General features: G+C 43.9%; 1 protein-coding gene across 1 annotated transcript in view; it reads left to right on the top strand.

Annotated features, from left to right (window-relative positions):
- The window catches only part of ATP2B4 (ATPase, Ca++ transporting, plasma membrane 4), a 123483-nt gene that overhangs the window by 58117 nt on the left and 58098 nt on the right, over positions 1-7268 (top strand). The gene's annotated exons all lie outside the window — the stretch shown is intronic.

The raw sequence follows: 7268 nt of genomic DNA, 5'->3' as shown, positions 1-7268 counted from the left end.
GGGGTTTCACCGTGTTAGCCAGGACGTTCTCGATCTCCTGACCTCATGATCCGCCCGCCTCGGCCTCCCAAAGTGCAGGGATTACAGGCGTGAGCCACCGCGCCCGGCAGGTATGGCTTCTAAAGCAGTGAAAGGAGGTGAGGCCATGAAGAGCCGTATCTTTCACAGAGATGATGTTTAGAAACTGCTATTCTCTGAAAATTATTCTTTTCTCCTTTTTCTTTTCTTTCTTTCTCTTTCTTCTTCTTTTGTTTCTTTCTTTTTCTTTTCTTTCTTTCTTTTTCTTTTCTTTTCTTTCTTTCTTGTGTGTGTGTGTGTGTGTGTGTATGTGTGAAACAGGGTCTTGCTCTTTTACCCAGGCTAGAGTGCAGTGGCGTGATCATGGCTCACTGCAGCCTCAACCTCCTGGGCTGAAGCCATCCTGCTACCTCAGCCTCCTGGGTAGCTGGGACCACAGGCGTGTGCCACCACACCCAGCTGGCTTTTTTGATTTTTTTTGTAGAAATGAGGTCTCAGTATCTTGCCTAGACTCATCTCAAACTCCTGGGCTCAAATGATCCTCCCACCTTGGCCTCCCAAAATGTTGGGATTACAGGCGCAGTGAGCCATTGCTCCTGACGCCTCTTTTCTCCTTTTTCTGTATCAGTGTCCATTTGTTTTTAAAATGTTTATGATATGAATGTTGTTGTCAGTAAATAATCAAGTCCCTTCTTCTATATGTCTGATTATAAAATACTTTAATTCTTCCCTACACTGATCTTACAGTTTAACGAATGGAGGAAGGAAGGGTATAGAAAAGTGAATAAGTCCAGCTGCCCAGTTGAGCACTTCTCTATTATATACCATTAGAAATGGGATGCTAGGCCAAGCAGGGTGGGTGGCTCACATCTGTAATCCCAGCATTTTGGCAGGCTGAGGTGGGAGGATCACTGGAGCCCAGGAGTTCCAGACCAGCCTGGGCAACACAATGACACCCCATCTCTTTTTTTTTTTTTTTTTTGGAGACAAGAGTCTTGCTGTGTCACCCAGGCTGGAGTGCAGTGGCATGATCTCAGCTAACTGCAACCTCCGCCTCCCAGATTCAAGCAATTCTCATGCCTCAGCCTCCCAGGCAGCTGGGACTACAGGTGTGCACCACCACACCCAGCTAATTTTTTGTATTTTAGTAGAGATGGGATTTCACCATATTGGTCAGGCTGGTCTCGAACTCCTGACCTCAGGTGATCTGCCTGCCTTGGCCTCCCAAAGTGTTGGGATGAGGAGGCTTACAGGCATAAGCTACCACGCCCAGCCTCTATTTATTTTAAATAAAAAGGAAAAAGAAGGAAATGGGATGCTAAATCACAAGGTATATAATTGTACCCATCATATCTTTGGATCACTCACTGTTTTGTGTCAGAGAATTATAAGTGATTTTTTCAACTCTGCTGGATACACTTTTAATGTAGTTCTTCTTAATCTTTTTGTTGTTGTTGTTTGTTTGTTTTTTTGGTTTTTTGGGGTTTTTTTTTTTGAGATGGAGTCTCACTCTTGTTGCCCAGGCAGGCTAGAGTGCAATGGTTCATTCCCGGCTCACTGCAACCTTCACCTCCTGGATTCAAGCAATTATTCTGCCTCAGCCTCCCTAGTAGCTGAGATTATAGGCATGTGCCACCATACCTGGCTAATTTTGTCTTTTTAGTAGAGATGGAGTTTCACCATCTTGGGCAGGCTGGTCTCAAACTCCTGACCTCAGGTGATCTGCCCGCCTCGGCCTCCCAAAGTGCTGGGATTACAGGTATAAGCCACTGCGCCCAGTCTTAATCTCTTCTTAAAAAATAAAACAATGTTCAAAGATAATGAAAAATCCAGCTTCGGGCTTTCCTGGCCCAGCCCAGTTGCCCAGCGTGCCATGGTGTGATGAAATTTTGCCTCATCAAAATGTAGAAAGAACAAAAGGAAACTTGCTTTTTCACTTTTGCCTGGTTTTAGCATCTCCGTAGCAGATACTTATTTGGCCCTGTATGCCTGGCAGTTCATGGTTGAGTAGTGTGAGATGGAGCAAAGATCTTTTCCATTAGGGGCTTTCAGCCTCATGTGGTCTCCTATTTCTGAATCTTCCTCAGAGACCACAGCATATTTCTCACCAATTCTAAGAAGCTATTATCCTTTGCCAGTGCTGTATTATAAGTTAGTGACTTGGAGCCTAGACTCTTTAGGATGAAAAAAGAGAAAGAGATTTTTACATAGATATCTATACCTAGTTTATGTCTTATTTTCTTTACAACCTAAGGAAGGTTCCCTACCTATTTTCTTTACTTCTAGAATTTGGTTTCCTATCTCACAGGCTTCGAGTTCAAACACTAGTTCCACCATTTACTAGCTAAGTAGCCCTCCATAGTTTACTCAGCCTCCCTGAGTCTGTTTCTTCTTTGAAAATAAGAGTTGATAACACCTAGCCCATAGAGTTACTGAGATTAAATAATATATGTGCAGTGCTCATACTTATAATTAGGTGTTCAATAGATAAGTTTTCTCAGATTAAAACAGACTCCATGTGTCTGTAGATACTTGCCAGAATATGGGTGCCTGTGGAGTGCAATGTTTTGTCGTATCTGGAGAGGTTACTGTGTGTGTAACTGCAACCACCGTCCATTTCATTTGCTCACTTCTTAATCACACACAAAAAAAAAAACCCCACGGGTAAGGTGGCAATATCTAATTGCTTTCATGTGGCTCAGTCTCTGCCTTCTAACGGTAGCCCTTAATCATAGCCCTTTGGGCTCTGTCTCCTTCTTGCCAGCTAGATTTCTTTATTTGGTCACTTTTACAGCCATATTGACTGCTGAGGGTCTGTTCTTAATTATATCTTCACTGAGATCATGCAGTACTTTACAAACACCTGTCAGAATTTAAACAGGATCTTTCTTTTTCCCTTCCTATGCTGTTTTTGATCCCTTTGGTCAGCTGTCTCTCTCACAAACAGGCACTCGGGAGTCCAAAGAAGCTGGAACCTAGAGAGCTCCTGACAACAGGATTCCGGCTTTCCTCCAATTTTCCAGATCCCTTCCCAGAGCTGCCACTGTTTACTTTCTGATTCCCAGAGAGTGTCCATTCCCAAAGGCCAACATACATTCTACTTTCTGTCAACATTGAATATCAAATGTTACAGACATAGCTAATGCTCTTGGATCCTTTCCCAGTCCTGGTTTCAGCCCCTTCCAATGGCAAGTGTTTCCCTCATTACAGCCCCTGGCCATGCTGTAGCCTAGGACTCCCACCACTGGCACAGTTGTCTACTGCCAGGTACTGCTTCCTTAGATCACAAATATGCATCCTGGTGTTTTTCTTTTTTGTTTGTTTGTTTGTTTGTTTGAGAAGGAGTTTTGCTCTCGTTGCCCAAGCTGGAGTGCAATGGCGCAATCTTGGCTCACTCACTGCAACCTCCGCCTCCCAGGTTCAAGCGATTCTCCTGCTTCAGACTCCCAAGTAGCTGGGATTACAAGTGCACGCCACCACTTCCGACCAGTTTTTTGTATTTTTAGTAGAGATGGGGTTTCACCATGTTGGCCAGGCTGGTCTTGAACTCCTGACCTCAGGTGATCCACTCACCTCAGCCTCCCAAAGTGCTGGGATTATAGGCATGAGCCACCGCATCTGACCTTTTTTTTTTTCTTTATAAGAGATGAGGGTCTTGCTATGTTGCCCAGGCTGGTCTCGAACTCCTAGACTGAAGCAGTTCTTCTGCCTCATCAGTTTGTATTAATGTAGGAGTTACCACAGGGCTTGCTCTGGAACTGGGGAGACAGAGTATTGGAAAGCAACCTTTCCATTAGTAATTTTTAGTCCCCAGTACCAACAGTGACCTCCTAGCGTATGAGAGGAATAAAGAGATAAAAAAAAAGTAAGAAAAAAAAAGAAAGAAAAGGAGATACAGAACAGCTAAGACATAAGAGTATCTACCCAGGCAAGGGTAATGCTCACCTGTTTAGTTAGGGTAGGCAGAGAAAAGATCCCCAATACGCTGATGCTATAAAAAGCCAGCCTGTTCATGGAAGGCCACACAGCCTGACAACCTAACGTAATTTTGTCATTGTGGGAGGTCCCAGTGGACCAATAAGAAGAATAAAGAAATTTACCTGGTGCTTGAATTCTGCTAGTTGGGAACCAAGGTGAAAGTGAAGGTCAGAGAGATTGATTCCTAGAATATAACCCTTTTCCTTTATTTTCTATGGACTGAGAGCATCTTTAGTATAGACTGACAGAATTTTTTTTTAAACTATAGCTTTTAAGGGGACTTATGGAACTTGGGGTTTATTACATTTCTGACACTAACGTGGTTTTATTATCATAGATTTACACAATTCTAAAGGCAGGTGGGACTTAATTATCTCTTTCGGCTGGCCGCAGTAGCTCATGCCTGTAGTCCCAGCACTATCTGTGCTTCTAAGATTCTCTGTGTGACTGCTCTAGCATAAGAAGCAGCAGAGCATTAATGGAGTGTAAGTCAGAAGGCATGAAATATTCCATCCCATTCTACCTGGTAGTAAGACCTTAGACAGGTCATTTAAACCCTTTAGCCTGGAGAGAGGGAGAGAGAAAGAGATTATTATTATGATGATTTTGGGATGGATTCTCACTCTGTCACCCAGGCTGGAGTGCAGTGGCACAATCTCAGCTCACTGCAACCTCCGCCTCCTGGGCTCAACTGATCCTCCCGCCTCAGCCTCCCAAGTAGCTGGGACCACAGATGCGCACCACCATTCCCGGTTAATTTTTGTATTTTTTGGTAGAGATGGGGTTTTGCCACCTCTGTGTCAGCCTCCCAAAGTGCTGGGATTACAGGCATGAGCCGCCACCAACCCAATGTTTTTTTTGTTGTTGTTTTCAATTTTATTTTTATTTTTTGAAACAGGGTCTTGCTCTGTCACTGAGGCTGGAGTGCAGTGGTGAAATCAGGCTCACTGCAACGTCCACCTAATAGGCCAAAGCAGTCCTCCCACCTGAGCCTCCTGGTTAGCTGGGACTACAGGTGTCCACCACCACACCCAGCTAATTTTTGTATTTTTTGTAGAGACAGGGTCTCTCCATGTTGCCCAGGGTGGTCTTGAACTCCTGGGCTCAAGTGATCTGCCCACCTTGGCCCCCCAAAGTGCTAGGATTACAGGCATGAGCCCTCGCGCCCTGCCTCAGCCCAATGTTTGGATACTGGCTTGTGTTGCTTGAGTATACATTAGCTAGTTAGAGTAAGAGGAGTTGCCCCCATGGCCAAGAGTTGGTTAGACTCAAGAAGGCTTGGAGATGTTTAGCTACATGGCCTGCATCAACAGCCAGAAATAAGGCTGACAGCAGGAGCCAAAAAGAGGAGAAAATTTAGGGCAACCAGAAAGGGTGGCAGGAGACACAAAGGAGAATACATATTTACATCGAGGTAACTAAAGATTTCAGTCTTTATGGCTGTATATAAACAAAAGCAAAGATGTGGGGGTGAGGCTGGAGCTCCTGGGCAAGCTGTGTTGCCTTGGGTTTATCAGGAGGGACAATGTGAGCATTTTGCACAATGGAATCCTTTTCATTTGCTTGCTTTGTTCCCCATTCCAGTTTTTTTCCCCCCTTTTATTTTCTCTTCTTCTTTCCCTATCCCATTCCCACCTCAACCAATCTTTCCAATCCCCAAAGAACAGAGCAGTTTCGTTGGTATAGGCTGGAAGATAGCCTTTCACCTTCTGAGTGCTTTCCTGTGGAATCTCATGGCCTCATGAGTGGAAGAAGCCTTTGGTGAATCTGGGATAAAAATTACCTGTGGCTTAAGGGGAAGAAAGAAGAGGTATTTTCCTTAGTCTCAATCCCCTTTTGTGTGTAGGAAAAACGGATGGTCCTACCTAGGTGAGAGATTCTTTGACCTAGGTAGAGGTTATGCGTATTCTTTTTTCCCTATAGAATTTTGCACATTGGTCCTTAGCTATGCTATCCTTTTTAGTAGGAAGAGTGGTGTTTTCTGAGGAAGAGTTAGGCCATTCCTTGGAGGCAAGGTCTGGGCTCAGACCAGAATGGGAGAGAAGGGGAGCCTTGAATAAACAGTAAATTATTAACTGTAGGCCTTCTTTCAAAAGGCTGAAGACTATTTTGGTTGAATTTGGATCTAAAAGATTGTTGGTGGAACTTTCTGTTTTATGTTCCTTCTGTACCCTTCTACTTCTTTTCTCCTCTGCAGAGTTGAAGGTGTGACAGTGAGATATTGAGGTCCTCCAATTCTTTTTCAACAACATTCATCTAATACTTAATAACTGCTAGGTGCTAGGGACACAAGAGTGAACAAGACAGTTGTAGTCCCTCCTTCTACAGAGCTTATAGGCTAAAAGAAGATGCATATGAATGAAGACAATTTCAGGAATCTGGCCATAGGGCTTTGATGAGTAAGAGCAGGGTCTATGGGAACACAGTATGGGGACTTAAGCTGAAGGCATTGCAGGGGATGGGATGGGGGCTTAGAAGCTGGAGATGGTACACCTGTATCATCTAGGGATCACCCAGGGAAGCTCTAGCATGGCCACGCTCTATGATAATTGCTACCACCTGCTGAATATTCCTGGCATAAGATGCAAGCATTTTTGCCTTCCTTAATTACTAGGTGATTACTAGGTTTAGGGAGCTGAGATTCCTTGGGGAGTAAATGGCAGGAGGGGGAAAAAATGTGTTTTAAGACGGCCAGCCCAAATTACAAATTTGTTTTATTAGCTTGAGGATTTAGATGAACATCTCCTATCACCTTAAGATCTCTGGGGCTTAACTGTGTTCCTGTCACTCTGCCTTCTGAGGGCAGTGGCATGTTTTACCAAGAATTGTCCATTTTGCCACAAGCTGAGATATACTGGGATTGGGCTCTTTCTCAGTGTGGCAGATTGAAATTTCTGGTAGTATTGTCAATCTGGAAAAAATTGAGTACATATTCCAAGTAAATGTTCACCTACAAAACTACTGCCTTACTATTAATACATCTAACACTTTTATTTACATAATAAGATAGGCAAACATAGAAATGGATGAGGTAATACAAAATGGTCTGATATTTTCTTCACACTCTAACAGATGGATGCATGCCCCCGACTTAGAGACCGCCGCTCTAAAGCACGGTGGTGTTAGGGGGATGCGGAGGACTAGGCGAGTGAAGATGGGATGGAACAGATGTGACAGGAAGATGGGCAACTGGCTTCTTTGAGATTTTCTTCCCTATCTTTAGAGCTTATAGTGTGTTCAGGAATATCAATTTTTAGGAGCTCCTCCATTTG

The sequence above is a fragment of the Mandrillus leucophaeus genome, unplaced genomic scaffold, assembly GCF_000951045.1.
Source record: "Mandrillus leucophaeus isolate KB7577 unplaced genomic scaffold, Mleu.le_1.0 Scaffold38, whole genome shotgun sequence".
NCBI classification, from domain to species: Eukaryota; Metazoa; Chordata; class Mammalia; order Primates; family Cercopithecidae; genus Mandrillus; species Mandrillus leucophaeus.
The sequence above is the reverse complement of the archived record's forward strand: the minus strand, read 5'-3'. Positions and strand labels throughout refer to the sequence as shown.